Raw genomic sequence first — 27,852 nt, forward strand, 5'->3', positions numbered from 1 at the left:
TGATTCTAGAAGGAGAGGTTGGGAAATATTAACTATTTTAGGCTTTGCAAACTATATGATCTCTGTCATATCCGTTTACCTCTGATTTTATAGTACAAAAGCAGCCACAGATAATATGTAAACAAATGGGTTTGGCTTGGTTCCAATAAAACTTTACTTATAGAGACAGGTGGCAATTCAAGTATGGTTCAACATATAACAGTCAATCAGTACAATATACCATATATACCCTCCATATACCAGAATGGAAGAAAAAATACTACATGATCATCTTGCTTGACACAGAAAAAGCATTAGACACGCTCAACATTTTGCATGATAAACATATTCCAATTAGGAATAAAAGGAAGCTACTCCAACACAATGATGGTAATACTGAAAAACCCTCAACTAACAGCATACTCAATGGTGAAAGCCTGAAAGCTTTTCCTCTAAAACAGAAACAAGGATGTTAATATTTGGAAAACCGAAGCTGACTCTCTTACACCTGTTCATTCAACCCCTTCTCCCACTTTCATCCTTTTTCATTCACTACCTAAGATGTTCTCTTCATAGAGCTGTCTTCCCTAGTACATTATAAGTTTTGTTGGAGGCATTCTTGTTTTCTTCTTCCGCCCATCTTCTGCTCCCTTACATCTGAAGTGTTTCACTTTCCCCTCATTTAAATCCTGTTAGTTCTTCTGCCCTCACCGAAGTTCTTCCAGAATGTTTATAACCCCCACTTTCACTCAAACTTACCTTTGAACTCCTACAAGCAGTTATTTTTCATATAGTTTATGTAGTATATAATCAGATTCTGCCCTATATTCTTCAAATATAATGAGAATATTTTTGTATTATGGCTGCAAACTCACTGAGGGTAAAGCTGTTACAGTATCCAGTACAGTGCTGCATACATGCAAAGTACTTAGTAAATATTAAGTATCTCCTGACTCTTGAAATTGCTGACTTTTAAACATGGACACAAACTGGTATTATGTTTGGTTTTGAGGTCTTTCTGCTGCTGCTCATTAGGAAGCTAGTTAGATATACTTACCTGTTAGAATTGGGAAAGAAGAATACACTGTTCAAGGAGTTAACACCTATTCCTAGTTATCTATGCCAACTCAGAGCAGGAGCCCAAGTCAAGGAAGGAGCCAACAAAACTGTTGGCTTCTTCTAAAAATGCATCCTAAGGGGTTGAGCTGAGATCCACCTGATGTTATGCCAAGTTGCAAACTATACCATTTTCTCTACCACTTGAAATCTTGTAAGAGTATGTAATCACTAAATTGTGGTGCAAATGGGCTTTTGAAAACTACAGAAAACTGAAGCAGAGCAATGCTCAGGAAAACCTGAGTGCTATCTTTGTTTTCCCTTCATGGACAATAATATGGTCTTACTGACAAAATATTTCAGTCAAGAACCTGAAGAGCCAAGGTTTTAAACATTTCCCTATCAGAAATGGCATTAATTCATTGTATATTCTTCCAGATGCAAAACCCTTGATAACAGAATTAAAGTTTTCAGCATGAAGTGAACTTTCTAAACTCATGGCTGATCTTGCAGGGACAGTGTCACTGACAGTTTTAGGAATCTACTAGGACCCTGGGGACAAAGAAATGAAATTCTTTTCCTTTGCTGTATAGCCAACTTACCTTCATATTATCAAAACAGTGAAGTGTTTGAATGTCAATAGTTAGATAGACAGACACTAAAATAAGCTAGCCTGTTATTGTTTCGTGGATTCTGGCAAAAGACAGGAGTCTCCCAGGACTTTATTACAGCCAAGTGAAAGTGTGTGGCTTGTGTTGACCCCTCATGCCTCCTAAGACCCATGGGAAGGATGCCCAGAGCCCGAAGAGGAATACCTATGCACTCAGACAGCTGTGTCACAGATCTGTGCCGGGAGAGGGTGGAGGGCCCCCCCTTTTATAATAAATAGAAGCAAGCCTGCTATTTGGAGGAAGTTATTACTTCATACTTCATTGGTGCTCACTGCAAACACAGCTCTGAGAAATGGCCCAGGTAAAGAGTGGTCAGGGTTTCCCATGCTTGGTATATCTCGCAAGGACATGCAGGGATGCTCAGTGCTCATGCTAGATTCTCTACACCAATAAAGGTAAGACTGTGTATCTTGGCTAACTGAATGAGTAACTAATCTACCCTTATGGTGTATTGGTATGTATGTGGGGTAAGGTTTGGGGAGGCATAGTTTCTTTCCATCAATCTGCAAACCTACCAAAAACACTGTATATACTAACTCGGTTGTTTAGTTTTATATTACTTTATACTGACTCCCACCTCGTTCACCTCTATTGGGTCCTTCGGCCTGCTTATTTCCTTCTTACTAACTAAAGATACGAGATCCTTGGGGGTAAAGATTAGTATGCCTTCATCTTTTTTTTTTTGCATCTCTGGTATCTGGCATGGTGCCTAACAAACTAAAGTGCTCAGCAAATATTTTAACAACCCAGCACCACGTAAAACATATAATGAGTATGAATAAATGACTAATTTGCAAAAAAAAGAAAAAGAAAGAAAAGAAAAGAAAAAAGGTCCTAAATGCAACATGAATACAGTTGTTTCATTTACTAATTAATCACTGCATTCATAATTATGTAGAAAAAAAGAAAAGGAAGATTTCACTCAGTAAACACTTCTGATTGCATATTAGAGCCTATCATTAGGAACACTGGGAATTCAGAAATAAGAGATATACATCAAGAATTAATAGCTATGGATATTGTGGTGATTACCATAAGAGTGAATATGATCTGAGAAAAAGGCTCAGCAAAATAATCATTAAAAATAATTATTTCAAAAAGAAAATTATTTCATAGTGAACATGTGGTAAATACTTTTTTTAGCCCAAGATACAAAACAGTGATTTTGAAGAACTGGTCGCTAGATAATTAAAAGACTATCACATATCTCTTTTAATACATGTCTTCTACAACAGATCTCAACATGCACAAATTCTCTGTTCTCTATATGTATAAAGCAGACACTGAAAGAAAAGCTGTTAGACTGTCAGAAGAACTACTAGCAAGATGAAGGAAGTATAAGCAGCAGTCATGTGATGCAGTTTCTGTTATGTGGTCCATTAAAATTAACCTAACCTTGAAACCCTTCAAACACAGGGTGCCTAGGTGGTTCAATCAGTTAAGCATCTGACTTCAGCTCAGGTCATGATCTTGGGGTCCTGGGATAGAGTCCCACATCTGGCTCCTAAGTGCTCAGTGGAGAGTCTGCTTCTCCCTCTTCCTCTGCCTCTCCTTCCACCCTGTTCATGCTCTCTCAAATAAAAATAAAATCTTAAAAATAAAAAATAAAAAATGAACCCGTCAAACACAATTATCATCTATATGGAGAATGTCTCTTTTCTCCTACATAGCTTGATTGCTTGAAAATGGCAAATGGATTCTGGTCACTTGGACACCTACATTCAACTTACACATACCAAAATAATAGCATATTAAAGCTGAGAATTATTATTTTTATCTAAATTGTAATTTCAGCCCTGCCACTTTATTTTAGGACCTCTCAGTAAGCCACAATCTTTATCTGCAAATGTTATACAGTTAATTTGGGAAAGGTAATGTGGGAACAGTAAAAATATTAGCTATATAAAAATCTACTAATGTACCAATTTGAAAAAATATTTCAGATTACTATGATGGGCATTTTTGGAGCTAAAATTCATCAATAATTATCACAAAATTTTTGAAAGGTCCTAGGAAAATCCCTATTTTCCTAGAACTATGAAATAAAAACAATGACCAATAAGAAAGCTTGTATTCTCTCACAATATACTATTTTCACTGATATTTATAAAGAAAATTAAAATTACACAACTATTGCCACTATAAAATCAAGTGATAAAAACAAATTCAGTTATTTTTACCTTGGTATCAATAATAATACTAATATTATCACACCAGCGTGGTACACCATGGGCCTCACCTTTTTATGCACTCTAATAGTAAGAGTGATCTGCATGATGTCATGTGAGAATGGTGATGAGCTAAAACAACTTAGCCTCTAAAGAATCTTTTGTGTTAAAAATAAAAGCATTAGACTATATTAACATTCCTCAAACTATAGTCTACATTATAGAATCATTTCTTTTCATATAAAAAGGCATTACGTAAGCCAGATAAGTTATGAACAATCATGGACTAGTAAGTTACAAATGTCTAATTTTATCAGAAGTCTTCTCAAGGTTTTTAATAATGCCAATGTTCACTGTCCATTATTAGTAAGAGAGATAATACCATGAGATTTTCCCCATTTGTCCATAAAATCTCCAATTATGAGATATCTCATAAAATATTGCTCTATAAAATAGCAATATGGGAGAAAAATGGACTAGTTTTTCCATAAGATTTATCCATCTACAAATCTATATAAATAATTTGGTGATAACCAATGGGGTGGGGGGCCTAAAACCTGGTCATCTCTTCCCAAATACTGAAAACTTTTAAATGTGGGGGCACCTGGGTGGCTAAGTCCATTAAGCACATGACTCTTGATTTTGGCTCAGGTTGTGATTTCACGTCTGGCTCCACTCAGCACAGAGTCTGCTTTGGATTGTCTCTTTCCCTCTCGCTCTGTCCCTCCTCCCACTCACTCTCTCGTAAATAAATAATAAATAAAATCTATAAAAAATAAATTTTAAATCTGGCATTAAATTTTTTTTTTAAAGATTTTATTTATTTGACAGAGAGAGACAGCGAGAGCAGGAACACAAGCAGGGGGAGTGGGAAAGGGAGAAGCAGGCCTCCCGCCGAGCAGGGAGCCTGATGTGGGACTCGATCCCTGGACCCCAGGATCATGACCTGAGCCGAAGGCAGACGCTTAACGACTGAGCCACCCAGGCGCCCATAAATCTGGCATTAAATTTATGAGATTTAAAATATAACACAGTAAAGTCCTTTTAGACAATTAATGTAAATAATGATACACAAATGAAAACACCTCATTTAGTTCTCTGTTTCTTTCAATAGCATCACAGAACAAACTAAGAACTGCTGAATGGCTCAGGAGGAAGAAAACTATCAGCAGTTCAGTTTTTTAGCATAAGGCGGCTTGACAGACAGAAGAATAATTTCAAGACATTTGAAAAAGTGAAAGAGAGAGAGAAGCAGCTTGCCCAAACAAAAAGAAAAAAACCTTCCAGGAACTCAAATTCTGAGAATGCTTTTAAAGCATGAGAGTAAATCAATGAAGAAAGGTTTTCTATAGGTTATGAAAAAAGGGATGCCTAAGAGTAGTTTACAAATCTGAAGATATGAGGATCTAACTAGAGAGTTTAAAGGAGAGGGACAGCAACTAAAAAATCCAGGGAAGAAAAATCCAAGTTAAATGCAAAGTCCTACATATTACAAATGCTTGTTAATAAATCTCCAACATAATTTATTTAGAAAAAGGCTCAGATTCTGGTTTTGATCTTTTGAGGCATGATTAGAGATTATACTAAGTATACTGTTTTTATAGAAAAGAGGTCAAATACTGAGGCTCCCATAATGTATATATAATTCCAGTTCCTAGGAGTAATTTTTAAAGTAAGTTGGAAATCTTATGAGACAACATGAATATCAATCATCTTCTAAGTATATATTAGCTTCTGACTTCTCTTTCCTAGCAGTTGATTATTAGCCTCTTAAACTCAGTGCGAGTGCTCCACAGTTTTGAAAATTTGTATTTTCAATCACCCAACCAACAAATCTTTTCTGCCACTATTACTGCTACTGACTCCAGATCCAGTCACTCCTTTCAGATATTTCTGTCCCAGGTACGAGAGGCTTTGTTCCTTCCTTTTGTAAAAGAATTGAGAAGGGGAATGACAGACAGGAAAAGAGGTATTCCTAAAATCATCCATTTAAAGTTAGAATATATAATTCCAATGAAACAATGTTACAGGTGCAGAATAAAAGAGCAGAATAATATTTTACAATAATATTACAACATGTGGTTTTAATATTACACTTCACTTATTTCTGTGGGATCAATGTACTTTAGGCTGGCTGACTAGAGAACATAAACAATGTTTAAAACATTATTTCTATGGAAAAACTTAAATTTTAGTAAAAGATAACTGATTTAAAAACTTATTTGTGAAATATATCTACTCACATTTTACTTTTTAAAAATGAATGTGCATATTATAATACATACCATTTAATTATCCTATTTATAGAATTTGAAAGTGTAGTTTCCATTACAGGTTGGGCTCTAAGAAATTCACAATCAGGAAGGTAAAATGTCTACCAAAATACTTAAACATTTTAGAGAATAATGTTTGAACACATAAAAAACTGAGCAAAAACTGATAAAGTCTGACTTTAATTTAGAAGTCTTTTTAAACAGGGGTGCCTGGGTGGCTCAGTCGTTAAGCGTCTGCCTTCGGCTCAGGTCATGATCCCAGGGTCCTGGGATCGAGCCCCACATCGGGCTCTCTGCTCAGCGGGGAGCCTGCTTCTCCCTCTCCCACTCCCCTGCTTGTGTTCCCTCTCTCGCTGTGTTTCTCTCTGTCAAATAAATAAATAAAATCTTTAAAAAAAAAAAGAAGTCTTTTTAAACAGCTTGTCTATGGCAAACACTGTTGACAGAGTCAAAAAATAACCCTAATTCATAGATTCTACTCCCTGTTTTGCCAAACATTGATATTTTTGATGTTATTTAAATTCTTAGTATCTAGGATAAGTTATTTGATCTCTAGGATTCTAATTACATATATTATTTACCAACTGCTTTACAACCATTTGTTTTCATATGTATGTGGTAAAAATATATGTTGCAATTTACTCAAATATATACTGTGGCTATAAAAAATGACATTCAGTTCCTATTTTGATATATTACTATAAATATGTTCTTAAAACATCTTTGTTTCATGCAATCATTCATGCACACATGCTTACAATTCTTGAAAAGGTATCTGAGTGCCTACTATGTGTCAGCCGTAATTCTGGACACAAGAATAAAAGATTGAATAAGGTACCATTTATGATTTTAAGATTTCATAGTTTAGTATGGCTATAGACATTCAATAAAATCAGTGTAATGAGTGGGATAATACAAATATGCAGAGTATTACTTTAATAGCTTAGAGGAGATAGTAACAAATATAGCCTGGATAAACTGGGAAAATCTACATGACGTAAGTAACATTTTTTTTTTTAAGATTGTATTTATTTATTTGACAGAGAGAGAGCACAAGCAGGTGGGGTGGGAGAGGGAGAAGCAGGCCTCCCGCCAAGCAGGGAGCCCGATATGGGGCCTGATCCCAGGACCCCGGGGATCATGACCCGAGCCCAAGGCAGACACCTAACGACTGAGCCACCCAGGTGCCCCAATAAGTGACATTTAAGTAGGATTTGAAGAAATAAGCAGGATCTCACAGATGAAAAAAAAAAGGTGGGGGGGAATACTATGTTTACAGGCATGAAAATCAAGCACACTCAGAATATTCTAACTTACCTAGAGCAAAGGTTGTCTGGGTTTAGGATACAGGAAATGAAATTTGGATTAGAGAAAATGTGGACAATGAGAAACTCATAGGAAAGAACATAAAAGCATATAAAATCTCAAAACTTACAGGCTACCAAAGGAAAAGAAATAAATGAACACAACTGAGAAGGAAAACAAAGTATAACCTGTAGAGAAGGTACTATTCCAATCAAGAAGGTAAGTTTCATATGAAGAGGCAAGTTAACATCTTCAAAGGCTACAGACAAATTTAAAAAAACCCCACTGGATTGGACAATTAAGACACTGTAAATTACTGGAATATGATAAAAATCAGTGGTGAGGATGAATTAAGAAGGATGAACATTTCCACCTCCTTCCTCTGCATTAGGAGGTTTTCTAAATATTATAGCATATTAGAAAAATATCAAGTGCTTCTTTTTCTGCCTGCGGAAAAGAATTAGGGACTTTCCTTCCACAGTATATAACAGGGACTATACCATGTTCCTGGGCATAGCCATGTGGTCGTTCATTAATTGAGCCTAAGAAGACAATGTAATAGGCAGTTAATCCATCTGATAGCTAAGGCAATGCAAAACCATCACTGATATTCTTCTTTACAGATTTGCTGTTCCAGTTAAATAACTTTTCTTTTTTTCTTTTTATTTTTTTTAAAGATTTTATTTATTTATTTGACAGAGAGAGACACAGCGAGAGAGGGAACACAAGCAGGGGGAGTGGGAGAGGGAGAAGCAGGCTTCCCGCTGAGCAGGGAGCCCAATGTGGGACTGGATCCCAGGACTCTGGGATCATGACCCGAGCCGAAGGCAGACGCTTAACGACTGAGCCACCCAGGAAGCCCAACTTTTCTTTTTTAAAAAACATTTTTAAAAGATTTGAGAGAGAGAGAGCACATGTGGGGGGGGGGGTAGAGGGAGACAATCCTCAAGCAGACTCCCCACTGAGCATGCTGGGGCTTGATTCCAGGACCCTGAGATCATGACCTGAGCAGAAATCAAGAGTTGGTCACTCAACCGATGGAGCCACCAGGCGCCCCCAGTTAAATAACTTTTCAAAGAAGAGCTGGCCACAGGTAAAACATATTTCATTGATATTTTACATAAAAAATCAGGTATTTGTTTCTTATTTTCACACTACTAAAAATTACTTCTGGTTTCTAGTTTTTATATTTTTAATTCCTTCAATTTACCTTCTGCAATAGGTTTCTTAGAAAGTTACCACAGAAATAAAGATTTTTTTATAATATTGTAAAGTAGTAGTAAATGCCCTTTGTTTATATTATTTACAAAGAACCCAGTACTGGGCATTAGTAACAAATTAGTAAGATTAAAATATGCTTCTGATTCTTGATGTAATTGTTCAAATATGTATTTATAAAACAGTTATTATTTGGGATAGAGAAACATGCTACTTATTAATGAAGACAACTAAATACTAAAAAAAAGTGTACTTTTAGGCAGAAACAAATATATTTGAGGGAATACTGAGTTCTAAATATAATATTGGCATGTAGGTAATAGTATTACTATCTATCTGAAATACAGTAGAATGAAAATGGCCAAAAGGCTCCTAATGAGTCAAGAAAGATGTTACAAATTCTATTCACTAAAGGCAAATGCAGTTTACCCAAAGGTGAATCATCTCATCTTCACTCAGAACGCGCTGACACTAGTATACAGATAAAGATAAATTATACTATCTAGTTTCCAAGTGCAAAGCAGATTATAAAAGCAAAACAGGAGAGAGACTCTTAGGACATGCTTCCATAGTACTCTTAAGAACTATGAAAAGTTCCACAAAGACTTTAGAAAATCTTTTACCCTAGGACTCAAAATTGGTCCTAACGTAGTATCATCATATTATAATTCAATATTCAATGGGTATTTAATTAAAAATGATATGTAAAAGGTTAAAAACCTTCTATATATACTTTCATAGCAACATATATCTTGTCTTTGCACCAGCTGACACAAATGAAATAGGTCTGTATATATTTAATGTCTATCTCTCCTATGAATGACACAGGAAAAGTCTAAATTTATATCCAGAATAATCATCTATGATGATGCAGAAATGTATCTTAGAAAACTTTCATGTAAATGGCTAATACTTATATTCTATAATACCTATTGCCAGCTTTACTCATTATCACCAAAATTTGGAAGCAACGAAAATGTCTTTCAACAGGTGAAAAAACAAGTTGTGGTGCATCCATATAATAAATACTACTCAGCAATAGAAAGAAATGAAAATGAACTCTCGGGGTGCCTGGGTGGCTTAGCTGGTTAAGTGTCTGCCTTCGGCTCAGGTCATGATCCCAGGGTCCTGGGATTGAGCCCCGCGTTGGACTTCTTGCTCAGCGGGGAGCCTGTTTCTCCCTCTCCCTCTGCCTGCTGCTCCCCCTGCTTGTGCTCTCTCTGTCAAATAAATAAATAAATAAAATCTTTTTAAAAAAGAAAGAAAGGACTCTCAAGACTATCAAGCCATGAGGACATGAATGCATAAAAATACATATTGCTAAGTTAAGGAAGTTACTCTCAAAGGCTATATACTATAATCCAACCATATGAAGTTCTGCAAAAGGCAAAATTAAGGGGACAACAAAAAGATCAGTAGTTGTCAATGATTTGCTGGTGGGGAAGAGGATATATTTGGAGCACAGGGGATTTTTCTGGACAATGTAACAACTGTATATGATACTTTATAGGCTGACCAATGACACACTATGCCTCTGTCAAAACTCACAGAATTATACAACACAAAGAGTAAACCATAATGTAAATTATGAACTTTAGTTAATAGTAACACATAAGTATTGCCTCATCAGTTGTAAGAAGTTAATAATAAGGGAAAACTGGAAGGGGTTTGAGTGTGGTGAGGTATACAGAAACTCTGTACTTTCCATCAAATTCTGCTGCGAACTTAAAACTGTTCTAAAAAAATAAAGCTTATTAATTAAAAAAAGAGTATTCTTTTTATAAAAATGGGCTGTGATATTGCATGTAATGCATTCATTTAAAGTAATCAGGAAACAAGTTACTTGTGTGAAAATGAGATTTTAGTGTCACAAGGTTTATAATCAGTTCATATATTAAAAGAAAAGAACTGAGGATGGAAAATGACTACAGAACAGGGGCTCTATGCAGTTCAATGCCCTTCATAATGCACATTTACATACATTAAGGAACTAATACAATATCCTTAAAGAATCCAAGGGATGCAAGGTATAGACAAACCATTAAGACTCAACATTATTCATAATAAAACCTAACTATAGCCACAGTACCCTTGATGGGGAAAGAGAAGTAGAATTATAAATCTATTACCTTGTTTTTGAAGCCAAAAGTTAGTTAGCTCCAAAGGTACAACAATTTGTCTTTACATTTTAATACAGATCCAGCAATGGATTTTCTAGAGCCTAATATAGGTAGAGGGCCTAAAGCTAGGTCAAATAAGCAAAGGTGTGGTCCACATTTTGATCTTTTCTCCATAGGTTATACTCTTTATGTCTACGTAACACACATACACGTGCGCTCGCATGCACACGCACACACACAGAGCTCTCTCTTCCCAAAAACATGTGAAAGACAATTTGACGGCCCAGGAAATTTGTATGGTTTCAGATTCAACTGAAGATCAAAGAAACTGAGATGTCAGGAAGTCCACACGATCTCCCCTAGCTAAGCACCAAGGATCTGTGGTAACAACTGTGTCTTGGTACACAGCATATATGGGTGAGACACCTAACTTTGGCTTTGCAATGGCCCTTTGTAGTCACACCTATTATCCCTGAACAAGTATAAAATCGGTAAAGCATATGATAGGAATGAAACATAATTAGGTCATTCTCCTTAGCCTAGAGTAATTCTAATTGTCTAAAATGCTTGACAAAAATGGTAGGCCCCAGTTCTCAATTAAAAAAAAAAAAGACTTGGAATCTCAAGAGTTTTCTTTCTGAGATAGAAAAAATAAATATCTACCTCAAAATGGGTGCTTGACCTTAGTATACATGTCCTTATTCAGACAGCAGATATTGTAGTACCACAATAAAAAATTTGTTAAATTATAATATTGGATGACTTAAATGCCTAAGTACTACTGAAGTCTCAAGAGCCTGGTGGCTGAAATTTTGTTCCCCAATACTTGCTATAACACTTTATGCTGGCACTGTCTTCAGACCTCAGGTTGGGAGGAAAAACCATGTATAACTGTCCAAATAAAAATTCAGGTATTGAATATTGCACTTGGCTGAAAGTACAGAAGTATTGGGGCGCCTGGGTGGCTCAGTTGGTTAAGTGACTGCCTTCAGCTCAGGTCAAGATCTCAGGGTCCTGAGATCGAGCCCCGCATTGGGCTCCCTGCTCGGTGGGAAGCCTGCTTCTCTCGCTCCCACTCCCCCTGCTTATGTTCCCCCTCTCTCTGTCAAATAAATAAATAAATAAAACCTTAAAAAAAAAAAAAGTACAGAAGTATTAAAGAAGGTCTAATTACCTTTTTTTTTTTTTTAAAGATTTTATTTATTTATTTGACAGAGAAAGACACAGCGAGAGAGGGAACACAAACAGAGGGAGTGGCAGAGGGAGAAGCAGGCTTCCCGCCAAGCAGGGAGCCCGATGCGGGGCTCAATCCCAGGACCCTGGGATCATGACCTAAGCCGAAGGCAGACGCTTAACAACTGAGCCACCCAGGTGCCCCTGTCTAATTACCTTTTAATAATATATACTGGTAGTATTTAATTAAATACTAGTAGAATTCTGACACTGAATAAAAAGTTATTTCATTCTGATGGCCTTTTTCATTTTTTTTAACTTATTAGTATTTAAAAATAATGCCTAGAATCTACTTGAAAGAGTCATACTTGTGTTGGCCTTACATTTCAGGGGATCTTGCATGCCAAGATTATTTTGAAATAGGACAGATGATTTATGGAATCTCCATTTAGGTATATCCTAACCCTTACAATGGATAGAAGAGAGCCTCAGAAAGGGATGTGATCAACTACTTCCATTTTTGGTACTCAAGTTATTTGACTATATCAAGGATTTCTTCATTGAGAAATTCTTTTACAATCAACAGGAGTCAAAAGGGATCAAATAAAAAGAGATGAAATACTGTTTTAAAAAGAGACAAAGTTTCCCTTTATTAAGTTATTCATAGTTTTAATACCATAACTGAGCCTCCAAGTTTTCTGAATTTCTCAACCACAGTGACTTTTCACTTTTATACAATCTCTCTAGACCTTGTCATCCTCCGGAACTACTCCATCTCAGAAATCTTTTTTTCTTTTTTTTTTTAGAGAGGGAGGGAGGGAGAGGGAGAGAGAGAATCTTAAGCAGGCTCCATACCCAGCGTGGAGCCCCACATGGGGTTTGATCTCACAACCTGAGATCATGACCTGAGTTGAAATCAAGAGTTGGGCACTTAACCAACTAAGCCACCCAGACGCCCCATCAGAAATCTTTAACAATCTATTATTTCCTTCTGTCCCTGCTTTCACATTTACCTTAAGCATTCCATTTATAATGTCTACCAACCATTCATTCATTCAGCAAATACTGATTAAGGATACCACTCAGTATCTGGAGTCCACCCCTTTTTCAACTCAACCTGAACCTTACATAGTCTCTTATCAGGTCTCTGAACTTCCTGGCTTCAAGAAACACTTCAGAAGTCTGGTTCTCAAAAACAATTTTCTATCACTTGAACTGAGCCACTGGTCTCTATCATCTTGCAATGCACTCAAGGGTCTACCAATGCATTTAGTAGTCTATATTGAAATTATTTGTATATTTTCAACTAAATTATGTCAGTTAATGGTACTGATCCAATTTAGAAAATAAGGAATGAAGAACAGAACTGGCTTGGTCTCAAGTGGTGGGGAACTGAATTCACTATTATAACTCTTTTGGAGTCATTTTTTTTTTGAGCCATGGTAACCTGGTTACCATTATGGTTTTACCTTCCTTCAACTGTAAAGGTTAGTTCCCTCTTGCAGATAAAAGTATGAGTTTAAAAATATGAGAAAAATACATGAGGAATATCCCTTATCTCAAAAAAAAAAAATCTGTACCTTTGAGGCTGTATGTATATTCTGACTAAATATACCTATATCCTTAAAAGAAGTAAAAAATATACAAAGGATTCTTTCTATTAGGGCGGGCCAGTAATCTAATTTGATAAAGAATGACCTCTGACTGAAGCTGAGACTAAGCACCAGAACCCAGAAACCTGAGAGAGGTACTTTGATTGCCGGAGTCTTGGGAAGAGCATGTATAATGCTGCATACTCCCGGTCCTAATCAAAACAGCTGGCAGTATTTTAAGATAATAAAAAATAGACAATATATGGAGAAATTTATCAAAATACGTTTAGGATGTGTATGTGAGAATTGTTAAGACACTGATAAAAGAAACTGAAGGTCCCAATACATGGACAGATACATTGTGTTCATTAATTGAAAGACTCAATATTAAAAAGTAAATTCTTCCCAAAATTGATCTATATGCAATTCCAATCAAAATCCCTGTAGAATTTTTGCAGACTCTAAAATTTACATGGGAAGGGCACAAACAATTTTGAACAACAACAAAAAGTTGGAGGACTCACACTGTTTGGTTTCAAGACTCACTATAAAGCTATAGTAATATAGTAAAGAGAGTGTGATATTGCCAAAAACATAGACACACAAATCAATACAAGAGAATAAAATCTAGAAACAGAATCAATATAAAACTGGTAAATGATTTTTGACAAATGAAAATCCAATTCAAAGGAGATATTCTTTTCAACAAATGCTGCATTCATGTGCAAAAAAAATGAACTTCAATCTGTATTTCATACTATATACAAAAATTAGACCCAAATAGTTACAGATTTAAACATAAAAGGTAACACTTTTTGAAGAAATTCTTCCTGACTTTGGGTTAGGCAAAAAATTCTTAGAAAGGATTTCAAAAGCACAAACCATAAAAGAAAAAATGTGATGAATTAGATGTCATCAAAATTTAAAAAAAAAAATTTCTTGTGGAAGACTTTAAGAAAATGAAAGAATAAGCCACAGACTATAATAAAACATTTGAAAAAAGACTAGTATCCAGAATATACAAAAAACTTAAAAAATTCAACAAAAATAAAACTAATCAAAAACCATGGGATAAGATTTGAACAGATACTTCACCAAAGAAGATATACAGATGTCAAATAAGCACATGAAAAGATACTCAAAATAATTAGTCGTTAGAGAAATGCCAATAAAAACCACAATGAGATACCATTACATACCTAGAGTGGCTAAAATTTCAGTTGTATGAAATGAAAATTTACATTTACACAAAAATCTGAATAAGAATGTATATAGCAGTTGTTTTTTTTTTTAAAGATTTTTATTTATTTATTTGAGAGAGAGAATGAGACAGAGAGAGAGAGCATGAGATGGGGGAGGATCAGAGGGAGAAGCAGACTCCCTGCTGAGCAGGGAGCCTGATGCGGGACTCGATCCCGGGACTTCAGGATCATGACCTGAGCCGAAGGCAGTCGCTTAACCAACTGAGCCACCCAGGTGCCCTATAGCAGTTCTATTTTTAAAAGACAAAAGCTAGAAACAACATGAATTGGGAATGGAGGAACAAACCATGGTAGGCCCGTACGTATAATGAAATACTCCTCAGCAGTAAAAAGGAACAAACGAAAATATGGATAAATCTCAAATGCTTTTAGATAACTGAAAGAAACCTGACTCAAAAGGCTACATACATATTGTATAATCCTCTTCATATGACATTCAGTGAAAGTCGAAACAAGAACGATTGAGAATTATTAGTTTGGTCCAGGGTTAAGAAGAGTGGAAGGGATTTAAAGGTTTGACTACAAAGGAGTGATAGCAAAAGGAAATTTTGTGGCAAAGTGACTGAACTATTCTACATGTTGATTGTGGTAATAGTTACATCACTACGCATTTGTCCTCAGAACTGCTGACGAAAGAAAAGGTAAATTTTACTCTAATTAAAAAACACTGAAAATAGAAGGGAGAGATAAAAAGCTTCCAGGACAAACAAAAACTAAAGGAATTTGCAGACACGAAACCAGCCCTACAAGAAATATTGAAAGGGGTCCTCTAAGCAAAGAGAGACCCTAAAAGCAACATAGACCAGAAAGGAACACAGACAATACACAGTAACAGTCACCTTACAGGCAATACAATGGCACTAAATTCATATCTTTCAATAGTTACCCTGAATGTAAATGGGCTAAATGCCCCAATCAAAAGACACAGGCTATCAGATTGGATAAAAAAACAAGACCCATCGATATGCTGTCTGCAAGAGACTCATTTTAGACCCAAAGACACCCCTAGATTGAAAGTGAGGGCGTGGAAAACCATTTACCATGCTACTGGACACCAAAAGAAAGCTGGGGTGGCAATCCTTATATCAGACAAATTAGATTTTAAACCAAAGACTATAATAAGAGATGAGGAAGGACACTACATCCTACTTAAAGGGTCTATCCAACAAGAAGATCTAACAATTGTATCTATGCCCCTAACGTGGGAGCAAACAATTATATAAGCCAATTAATAACAAAAGCAAAGAAACACATCGACAATAATACAATAATAGTGGGGGACTTTAACACCCCTATGGTGAGCGCTGTGAAGTGTGTGAAACTGTTGAATCACAGACCTGTACCTCTGAAACAAATAATACATGATATGTTAAAAAAAAGAAGAAGAAGATAGTAGAAAGGGAAAAATGAAGGTGGGGGGGGGGAGATTGGAGTTGGAGACGAACCATGAGAGACTATGGACTCTAAGAAACAAACTGAGGGTTCTAGAGGGGAGAGGAGTGGGGGGATGGGTTAGCCTGGTGATGGGCATTAGAGAGGGCACGTACTGCATGGAGCACTGGGTGTTATACACAAACAATGAATCATGGAACACTATGTCAAAAACTAATGATGTAATGTATGGTGATTAACATAACATAAAAAAAAAACAAGCTGTAAGTAGAGAATTTTTTTTTTTTTTTTTAAAGATTTTATTTATTTATTTGAGAGAGAGAGAGAAACAGCACGAGATGGGAGAGGGTCAGAGGGAGAAGCAGGCTCCCCGCCGATCCGGGAGCCCGATGTGGGACTCGATCCCGGGACTCCAGGATCATGACCTGAGCCGAAGGCAGTCGCTTAACCAACTGAGCCACCCAGGCGCCCTGTAAGTAGAGAATTTAACTGAAAAAGAAGGACAAATGATCATCATAAAAAACCAAGCCACTCCCTTCTCCTAAAGGCAATGATATAATAGTATTATACTTACTGGAATTATACTACAAAGTCTTATATGCCTTTAAGGGTAAAGGACAGAAGAATGAGATGGCAACTTCAAATGTAGGCTATCTCCTAATATGCTGGCAGGCCAAAAATGTCTACAGTTATACCACATTATCATGGCACAGATTGATCCCAGGATTATTTTTCCTTGAGAGAGAAGGAAAAACCCTTCTTAGCGAGTCCTCTGACATATCCATTTCCACACTTGCCTTTTTTTACTTTTAAAAGGGAGGTAAGGGTAAGAAAAGATACATAAAAACACTGAAAAAAAATAAAAATAAAATAAAAACACTGAAAACTGAGATTAAATATACATGTACTACATACTTCCCAAATGCCATGTAACTGCTAATGAAGCAGTTTCCATGGAAAGACAAAGCATTAATAGAAGAGCATATCCTGAAATCAAAAGGACATAATTCTTGGGCCCAGAAAGTTTACAATATGGAACCCTATCTATAAGCTTGCAATGTTTTGTTTCCAGAGAGCTCTCAGAATGTATATCCCAATTTTTGCAGTAGAAACTATTGGTGTCTTTCGTAATAGGCACAAGGGGGCACTGGAGCACAGAGTATTAAGTATGTCTTCCGCTACACCTCAGGACTTACCCTAGGAGGGGGGGCGGAGCGGGTTGTAGGAGAGGAGCAGCTAGTATGCATACTGTATCTCCATTTCATAAAATTTCTATTTTTAGTAGAAGATTTTACAAGACTAGATTCAAATGTATGCATTTTTTCAGCAAATTCAGGGAATGAATTTTTCCTTCTATCAAGCCTTATTAATAAGAATTGCTTTGATTTCTTAATTCTTATTAGGTCAACTGTAATTCCTGAACTTAATAAATTACCACAACAAAGTCCTTCAAATGAAAATCACTATTATTTACTGATCTCATCTTTTAATCTATGGCTCTACCACAATAGAGTGAAAGCTACAATATAAGTTCATAAATAATTCTTCAACTACTTAGTATGCTAGATTAATGGCTCTCATTTTGTATACAGGCATATTTCATTTTATACACTTCACAGATATTGCCTTTTTTTTTTTTTTTTTTTTAAACTAAGTGAAGGTTTGTGGAACCCGGACTGGAACAAGTCTATTGATGTTATTTTTCCAACAGCATTTGCTCACTTTAGGTCTCTGTCACATTTTGGTAATTCTCGGAATATTTCTAACTTTTTCATTTTATTACATTTGTTATGGTGATCTGCGATAAGTGACCTTTGATGTTACTAGCATTAACAGTTTTGGGGTACCACAAACCACACCATGTAAGATAGAGAACATAATCAATAAATGTTGTGTAGGTTCTGTCTGCTCTACCAACCAGCCATTTTCCTATCTCTCTCCCTTCTCCTCAGGTCTCCCTATTCCCTGAGACACAATAATATTGAAATTAGGCCAATGAATAAGCCTACAATGGCCTCTAAGTGTTCAAGTAAAAAAATGTCACTCACCTCTCTCACTTTAAATCAAAAGCCTGAAGTGATAAAGCTTAGCTAAAAAGGCATGCCAAAAGCCAACACAGGCCAAAAGCTAGACCTCTTGTGCCAGCTAGCCAAGTTGTGAGTGCAAAGGAAAAAAATCTCTGAAGGAAATTAAAAGTGCTACTCCAGTGAACACATGAATTACATCAAAGCAAAAAATCCTTAATTGCTGATATGAAGAAAGCTGTAGTGGTCTGAATAGAAGATCAAACCAGCTACAACATTCCCTGACAGCTACAACATTTCCTGAAGCCAAAACCTAATCCAGAGCAGGGCCCTAACTCTCTTCAATTCTAATTAAGGCTGAGAGAGGTGAGGAAGCTGCAGAAGAAGTCTGAAGCTAGCAGAGGTTGGTCCATGAGGTTTAAGGGAAAAAAGCCATCTCCATAACATAGAAGTACAAAGTGAAGGAAGCAGCAAGAACTTATCTAGAAGAATATGACAAGTTTTCTGGAAGATCTAGCTAAGATAATTAATGAAGATAACTACACTAAACAACAGATTTTCATGTAAGCAAAACAGCAAAGTTGCCATCTAAGACTTCTACAGCTAGAGAGAAGTCAATGCCTGGGTTCAAACCTTTCAAGACAGGCTGATTCTCTTGTTTGGGGTTAATGCAGGTAGTGACTAAATTGAAGCCAATGCTCACTTATCATTCTGAAAATCCTAGGGTCCTTAAGAATTATGATAAATCTCTGCCTTTGCTCTATAAATGGAACAACAAAGCCTGGATGACAGCACATCTGTTTATAACACCATTTACTTTACTTTAAGCCCCCAGTTGAGACCTACTGCTCAGAAAAAAATTTCCTTTTAAAATATTACCGCTCATTGACAATGCACCCGGTCATTCAAGAGCTCTAAAGGAGATGGACAAGATTAATGTTGTTTTCATATCTGTTAACATAACATCCATTCTGTGGCCCATGGATCAAGGAGTCATTTTGACTTTCAAGTCTTATTATTTAAGAAATACATTTCATATGGCTATAGCTGCCACAGATGGTGATTCCTCTGATGAATCTGGACAAAGTAAATAGGAAACCTTCCAAAAAGAATTCACCATTCTAGATGCCATCAAGAACATTTGTAATTTATGGGAAGAGGTCAAAACATCAACATTAACAGGAGTTCAGAAGAAGTTGATTCCCCCCCTCACGGATGACTTTGAGGGGTTCAAGACTTCAACAGAAGTAACTGCAGATGTGGTGGAAACAGGAAAAGAACTAGAAGTGGAGCCTGAAAATGGGACTGAATTGCTGCAATCTCATGATAAAACTGAATCAATGAGGAGTTGCTTCTTATGGATGAGCAAAGAAAGGTTTCTTGAGGGGGAATCTACTCCTGGTGAAGATGCTGTGAAGACTGTTGAAATGACAACAAAGGATTTAGAATATTACATAAACTCAGTTGATAAAGTAACAGCAGGGTTTGAGAGGACTGATTCCAATTCTGAAAGAAGTTCTACTATAAAATGTTATCAAACAACATCACATGCTAGAGAAATCCTTCCTGAAAGGAAGAGTCAATAGACGTAGCAAATTCATTATCTTACTTTAAGAAACTGCCATAGTCACCCATCCTTCAGAAACCACCACCCTATTTATCAGTCAGCAGCGATCAACAATGAGGCAAGACCCTCTACTAGCAAAAAGAGTATAACTAACTGAAAGCTCAGATGATGGTTAGCATTTTTTAGCGACAAAGGATTTTAAAATTAAGGCATGAACACTGTTTATTTTAGACATAATGCTATTACACACTTAATAGACTACAGTACAGTGTAAATGTAACTTTTATATGCACTGGAAAGCCAAAAAATTCATTTGGCTCACTTTATTGCAATATTTACTATACTGTAGTGATCTGGAATTGATTCCACAGTTATCTCTGAGGTATGCCTGTATATGAAAAGCTATTTTGAAAAATCTAATTTTTTTGTAGAGACAGTAATGTAATGGGATTCCTATGTGCCCATTACCCAGATTTAACAATTTTTATCTCATAGTCAATCTTGTTTCAATTAAAAAAAATATTAATTTCTGCAAAAATATTATCAGTCAGTATTCAAGTTTCCCAGCATAGACCTTTTTTTCCTTTTCAGTTTGTTCAAATTAAGATCATAATAAGTTCCACTTACTGCAACTCATTGACATGAAGGTTTTACCTCTTTTCCTCCTGCAATGTCTTTGTTAAAAAAGTGAAGTCACTTGTCCCATGCAGTCTTCAATTACCTGTATTTTGCTGACTATACCCCTGAGGCATTTTTAAACATGCTCCTCTTGTCCTTGTAATTTTCTATAATTGTGGAATTTAGAGTCTTAATCAAAATCAGAATGCATAGAGAAGACAACCTCATATGTGGTACCATGTTTCATCAAGGGGCATATGCGTATTGCCTTGTATCTGTGACAGACAATAGCAGCCAATGATGAACAATGCCTAAATGCAGTATTTCACTGAGAGCTGCAAAGAAATGACATTCTAATTTTATCATGCCTTCATTATTTACTATCTGTAATATATCTAGTAAGTGAAAATTCTCATGAAATCTTTGGTTTCCAAGAAGTGCTTTGTTTAGAAAAGGAAGAATAAACACTTGGTTTTTATGAGTTTTTGAAATGAGTTAGTATTTTAACCTCCCAGAATGGTAAACAATGAGAATGTGTTTTTTAGGGGAGGGATCATTATAAACTGTTATATTTAAGTAAATGTAGCATGTTCCAAATTACTGCAGTTGTTTATTTCTATTATTGTCAAATTTCCCCATCTTTGGCCAGTGAGAACCTCTTCAATTAGTTTCTGGGTCTTTTAGACAGACCTTAGTAGTCTTTAATAGCTTTCCTGCTTCTGGTATAACAAAATATCCCAGGATCATCTTGTCCATCTCTTGCCCCAGACCTGAAATCAACCATATACCCAACCCAAGGAACTTTGGTACTTTTCAATGGGAAACAGCATTCAGAAACAACAGTCTGGGTTCTAAGGAGTGCTCATTTCTCCTGAATTGGCATTTTATCTACACCTTTTACTGTGGTAAGTTAGTATAACTTTATACTAATAAATAAAATTCTACAGATTGTTTAAAAATTGTGATCTTGTATTTCTATCTCTTTCTTTTCCCATACTATATGTGATTCTTGTTATACAATGTCACCAACATAATTAAAATCATTTCCCTTGTTGCACAATATATATACAACAATTTGGGAATAATAACAACAACACTATGATTAATGAAAACCATTTAAGGTTTTTATATTATTCTTCTGTCCTCGGGGTATAATCCACCCGGCATGTATAATCAAATTACGGTGTTTTAAAGTCACTTAAAATAGTTCCTTCCTACAATTATACCACTTAGGCTTCTTTGTTTCATTTTGCTTTCACTTTTAGGTTTGTTTTTTAAATAACTGAAACTTGTTTTAGAGTTATGTAAAACATTTACATGGTTTCAACATCACACCTAGAAAATAAGATGTATTTGCAGAACTCTAGCTATTCCTTCTATTTCGGTTCCCTATAGTGGAATAGTTTTTTTTTATTAATTCCTAAATTAAAAAAAAATAAAATTAGAAATGTGCATATATACAAATATATTTAGTTAAACAGTAACATACTTTATGAACTTTTCTGTACCTTATTAGTTTTACTGCATAATAATATTAATTGGCTATCAAGGCATAGAAGATGCTCTTCATTTGCTTTAACACCCATATAATACTCCACTGGATAATAATAAATATTCTATGCAATCAGAATCCTACTGATAAATACTTGTGTCCTTTCAGTCTTTTGCTACTACAAACAGTGCTACAATGAATGTAGCCTTGTTCATATGTCATTTTGTATTTATGCCACTCTATATTTGGGATATATCCCCAGGAGTGAGATTTACTAGATCAAAGAGTAAATGAATATTTAATTTAGCTAGATAATGTCAAATTTCCCAATATACGAGGTTGTACTACTTTGTATTTTAATAGACAAGCTGTGAGAAAGTGCCTATCTTCCACAGTCTCACCAAATGGGTATGCTGCCGATTTGAAAGGAGAGGTGAAATGAGGAAGAATTTGACAGGTGAAAACTATTACCTCAGTATAGTTTTGTTCACTTTTTCCCTTTTATACACTATTTCACTGATGTATTCTTTGTTGTGGGCAGAGGGGCAGAGGGAGAGGGAAAGAGAGAATCTTAAGCAGGTTCCACCCCCAGCATGGAGCCCAACACAGGGCTTGATGTTATGACCCTGAGGTCATGACCTGAGCCGCAATCAAGACTTGGATGCTTAACCGAATGAACCACCCAGGAGACCCACATTGATCTACTCTTATCTTTACTTCCTGCCATATTCATAGCTGGGTTTTATTTGCTCTTATTTTTCTCTCTTAAGGTAAATCCCTGGGTCACTGATTTTATTTTCCATCCTTTCTAATACAAGCATTTAAAGATATAAATTTCTCTCTAAACCCTGAAGATGCATCTACACGTCATTTCATTTTCGAAATGACATCTAATTTCCCTTGTGATTTCTTCTTTGACCCACAAACTGTGGGTGTTGTCTAATATCCAAACATTTGAATGTTTTTCCTAGACATCATACTGTTATTATTCTAATTTAACTCCACTATGGTCCAAGAACATAGTCTTGTGTTATTTCCATCCTTTTAAATTTATTTAGAATTATTTCATGACCCAGCATATGGTCTCTTGATAAATATACCATGTGTACTTGAAAAGAAAGTGTATTACTGCAGCATGAAGTGTAGTGTTCCATAAATATCAATTAAATCAAGATGAACGAGAATGTTTGTCAAATCTTCAATGTGTTTGCTAGCTTTTTATGTAGTTATTCTACCAACTGCTATAGGAAGGGTATTAAAATTTTCAACTATGACTGCAAAATTACCTATATGTAATTTCTGTAATTCTGTAAAATTTTACTTCAGGTATTTTGAAGCTATGCTATCAGGTGTACACATATTTGTCACTGTTATGTCAGAATTGTGACCAAGAGGTAGTACATATATATGAAAAGATATAGGAACTTTATTAAGCCCTGTTCTAAGTCCATTTCTTAGGAAATTCTATCCAAAAGTATGAGTCATTGCTATTTACTAGCTGCAATGGATAAGGATCAATATGATACAGTTCTTATTTCCAAAGAGGCTTACAGGCATATTTCAAAAGGATTGCAGTAAATATCTAGATAGCAATCCTTATAAAAATACCACAGTATAGCTCCTTAAATTTAAGAAGTTTATATAGTACATGTACATACACTCCTTTCAATTCATTTTTAACATCTAAATCCTCTCAATTCACCCTATGAAGTAGATACTAAGTACATCTTATAGCTGAGAAATGTAAAATCCATAAAGATTAAATGATTTATCCAACATTACACAGTTAACATTTGGTAGAGCCAAAACTCAAACCTAAATCTACTCTTATAATACCACACATAGCTCCAAAAAAGAAAAGCGTACTCAACAATGTAAATTGGAGACCAAAAAGCAAAAGTTACAATTTTAATTATATAAATATGAATAATTCTAATAAGAAATGGGAGGAGATATTACCTATGAAAGTATGAACTCTAATAGTAAAAGTAATATCAATATCTTATTTCTCAGGGCCTGATATACTTTGGGAACTTAATAAATGTCAGTGGACTGAATAAATGAAGTTGATGAGTGAGTGAAACAATATGGCTAATATAGAGTTTTCTGATGTCAGATTTTAAAAGGACATGTATAAATAATGGAAGGAGGGAAATGTAACTAAAGATATTTATGAATTAATATCATAAACCTTATTTATTTATAATATTTTCAGAATAGACTAAATTTTATAAGTGATACAAAGGAAAACCAAACAGGCCTACTGGTTGTATAAATGTAAGAGGATGAACCAAGAAGAAACAGGAATACTGCATGGGAAAGATGATGTAATGTTAACAGATGCAGAGAGAATAAAGAACTACTCACACCTCCTTTTTTGCATCCATCTTCTCCACCAAGGAGAATTGAGTAGAAAACTGGAAAAGGTAGAAGAAACATAGTTAAAAAGTAAATGAAGTTGAAATGAGAAAAGACGACAGTAAGAGAATACCTAGCTAACTTTGTAAACTAGTTTTTGTCTACAGAGCCTAAATAATCACAGGTCTGAATTAGACATGCAACTCTAATGTGTATAATCTGTAAAACATCGTAAGAAAATAATTTCTAAAATGCACTGATTTGGGAAATGGAGAAACTTTTTTTCTTAGAAAATTATGTATCAAAGACCCTTTGAGTTGAAAAGGCTCTTGACGATCCATTAACGTTGATCTATATCCAAAGGTCAAAAATGATTACTTGTAAGTTGGCTTATAAGCACTAAAAAAAGAAAAAAGGTTATACCAAGAGCAAGTTTTATTTCACTACAGTGATCTTAAGTTTCTTCTTTATTGATAAATTTCTTCTTTTTAGGGAGGCTAGTGTAACTAACTAATACACTAGATTTTTAAAATTCTAATATTGTAGGGAAAGATCCTGAACATACTTTGAGGAATAAAATAAAAACCATATAAGCTCATTAATAATATAGGATAACTTGGTACTCATAGCTGGATTAAAAAAAAACCATACACACAATTTACAGTATTAACCAAGAACTAAAGTAAAAGTGATTGAATGTCTTCAAAAGTAATCCACAGGGCTTGAACCTCATACTTCAATCAAGATACTGAGTTGACTCAACAGGATGCAAAGTTAAGAATAATAATTAACATGTTGGATGATAAAATGAAGACTCCAATAAATTTCAACAGACTAAAAAATGAGCAGAATCAACTAATATTAAATAACAGCAATAGCAGTGGTAGCTGACTTCATGAAATAAAAGAAGGTTAAGCTAAAGCCAGAATTTGGGAAAGCTGATAAACACTCCAATTTACAACACAGAAGCCCACAGTGGTCTTTTTTTTTTTTTTTTTTTAAGATTTTATTTATTTATTTGACAGAGAGAGAGACAGCAAGAGAGGGAACACAAGCAGGGGGAGTGGGAGAGGGAGAAGCACACTTCCCACCGAGCAGGGAGCCCGATGCGGGGCTCAGTCCCAGGACCCTGGGATTATGACCTGAGCTGAAGGCAGATGCTTAACGACTCAGCCACCCAGGCGCCCCCCCCCACAATGGTTCTTTATTTATTCATTTTTTTATTATGTTTTTTGTTTTTTATTTTTATTTTTTTTGAGGGAGAATCTTAAGGAGGCTCCACGCCCACCCTGAGATCATGACCTGAGCCAAAATCAAGAGTCAGACGACTATCGCACTCAGCCATCTAGGCGCCCCAGAAGCCCACAATGGTCCAATATTAGTTCAGGGGAAAGCACTAATAAGAAAAATAATATTAGTATGTTTAAGCAGCAGCTAGACACACAGATCTCTACTTGGCTCTAGCCTAGCAACTGCCTCCTCTTTCACTTTGGAGAAACGTGTTTCCCCTGGAAATGGTTATTGGAGGGTCTATGAATAAGAGAGCGTATTAAAGCAAGTTGAAGACAGAGACTGCTACTGAAACAGGAAAATCAAGTGAAAGTTACAAAGAACCAAACCCCTCCTGCAATGCCTAGTTTTGTTTGTTTGTTTACCTCAATGGGTATAAACTTTGAGAGGGAAAAGATTGGCAGATATCTCTGGGAAACCTGACCAGTTTAACATAAAAGACACCTAAATGCAGACATTAGTTATTCCCTAAAAAAGGAGTCTGATCTCCAAACAGTAAAAATACAGTCAACAAACCCTGCCCATGTTGCTCAGAGCTCCCCAGGTGTTTTTTAAGTGTTAAAGCTATTAAATCTGAGTAGTCAGAATCACCATACATTTCATGTGAGAAAAACGCCAAATTTTTCTAGACTACATTACACAGAGAAAAAAGTGACTGGAAGACAAGAAGACTCTGAATGGAGAAGAAAACAACAACAACCCCCGCCAAACCCTAATATTATTATTCTCAATAAGATAAATTTAACAATCAAAATACAGAAATAGGAAGCTATCAAAAAATAACTTTGCTGGAAAACAAAAACACTTTAGGAAATTAAACTATGATGGCAGAAATGAAAAAACTCAATAGAAGATTTAGAATATAAAGTTGTAAAAGTTTCCAACTACAACAAAAAGAATATGGGAGAAAAAATATATTGTAGAAAGAGGACCAATGTGGTCCCATATCGTAAAACAAAGTTCTGATAAAGAGAGAAAAAAACACACAAAAGAGGGAACTAAAGAAGTAATTCAAGAAAATTTCCGAGAACTGAAACTCGAAGTTCCCAGACTGAAAAGCAACTCCTAAAAAGCTAATAAGCGTTCACATGAAGAGATCCAGGAATGTCATTGTGAAATTTCAGAGAACAAAAAGAGAAGATCCCACCTTCTTCTTTCATATAGAAGATTAAAAAGCAAAACTGCATGACTTCTTAAAAGCAACACCAGAATCTGGAAGACATTAGATCAATGCTTTCAAAATTCTGAGGAAAAATCATTTCCAATCTCTAATCCAGAATTCTATATCCAATCAGATATGTCTCAAGTTTGAGCTTAAATACAGATCCTTTCAAGGCACCTGGCTGGCTCAGTTGGTAGAGCATGTGACTCTTCATCTCGGGGTTATAAGTTCCAGCACTACATTGTGTGTAGAGATTACTTAAAAAATAAAATCTTAAGGGGTGCCTGGGTGGCTCAGTCAGTTAAGCGTCTGCCTTCAGCTCAGGTCATGATCCCAGAATCCTGGGATCCAGTCCCACGTCGGGCTCCCTGCTCAGCGGGGAGTCTGCTTCTCCCTTGCCCTTCACCCCACTCTCATGCTCTCTCTCTAATAAATAAAATCTTAAAAAAAATTTGTTTTTAAATAAATAAAATAAAATCTTATTGGTCTGCGGCATATATCCTGGCCCAAATCCAAGGAATTGTTCTAAAGTCCAAAGATATGGAGGAAGTACCAGGATGGAAACCTGACCCAGGATGCATCTAATGTTGAGTAGCTGGATTCTTTGCTGTAGCACAGGATTAAAATAAATGGTCAGTGGAAATGGGAAAAAAAATAATAAATAAAATCTTTAAAAAATTACAAATCAATGAAATAAACAGGCCATCAAAAAACAGTATCTTTTTGGGGGGCAATAATTTTTTTTTAAGTAAGTTAAGTCCCCAACATGGGACTTAAACTCACAACCCCTATATCAAGAGCTACATGATTTAATACTTTTTAAAGAGATTACTAAATGATATATTCCACTAAGACATGGAACCCAGGAAAAGAATCCAATCAAAAAAAAAAAGAGGCAAGGGAATCACCAGTATGATGGCAAAACAAGATCACAAGAGGTCTGGAGAGTACAGTTATAAAGTCTCCAGGAAAGATTACATAAAGAAGATAAAATGGACAGGATACCTAATATACATACTTGAATGTACTGAAAAGATTTTATATAATTTGGCGATTAAATTAGTGACAAGTATACAGAAAACTAAATAAAGGGAGGAAATGCAAGACCATTATTATATAATATATAAAATAT

General features: G+C 35.5%; 1 protein-coding gene across 2 annotated transcripts in view; it reads right to left on the reverse strand.

The window, feature by feature from the left end:
• Positions 1-27,852, reverse strand: part of JMJD1C (jumonji domain containing 1C) — a 349,365-nt gene that overhangs the window by 208,965 nt on the left and 112,548 nt on the right. The gene's annotated exons all lie outside the window — the stretch shown is intronic.

Source organism: Mirounga angustirostris, unplaced genomic scaffold (assembly GCF_029215605.1).
Source record: "Mirounga angustirostris isolate CCGP_5_RB_7025 unplaced genomic scaffold, mMirAng1.0.hap1 SCAF_6, whole genome shotgun sequence".
In the NCBI taxonomy this organism is placed as follows: Eukaryota; Metazoa; Chordata; class Mammalia; order Carnivora; family Phocidae; genus Mirounga; species Mirounga angustirostris.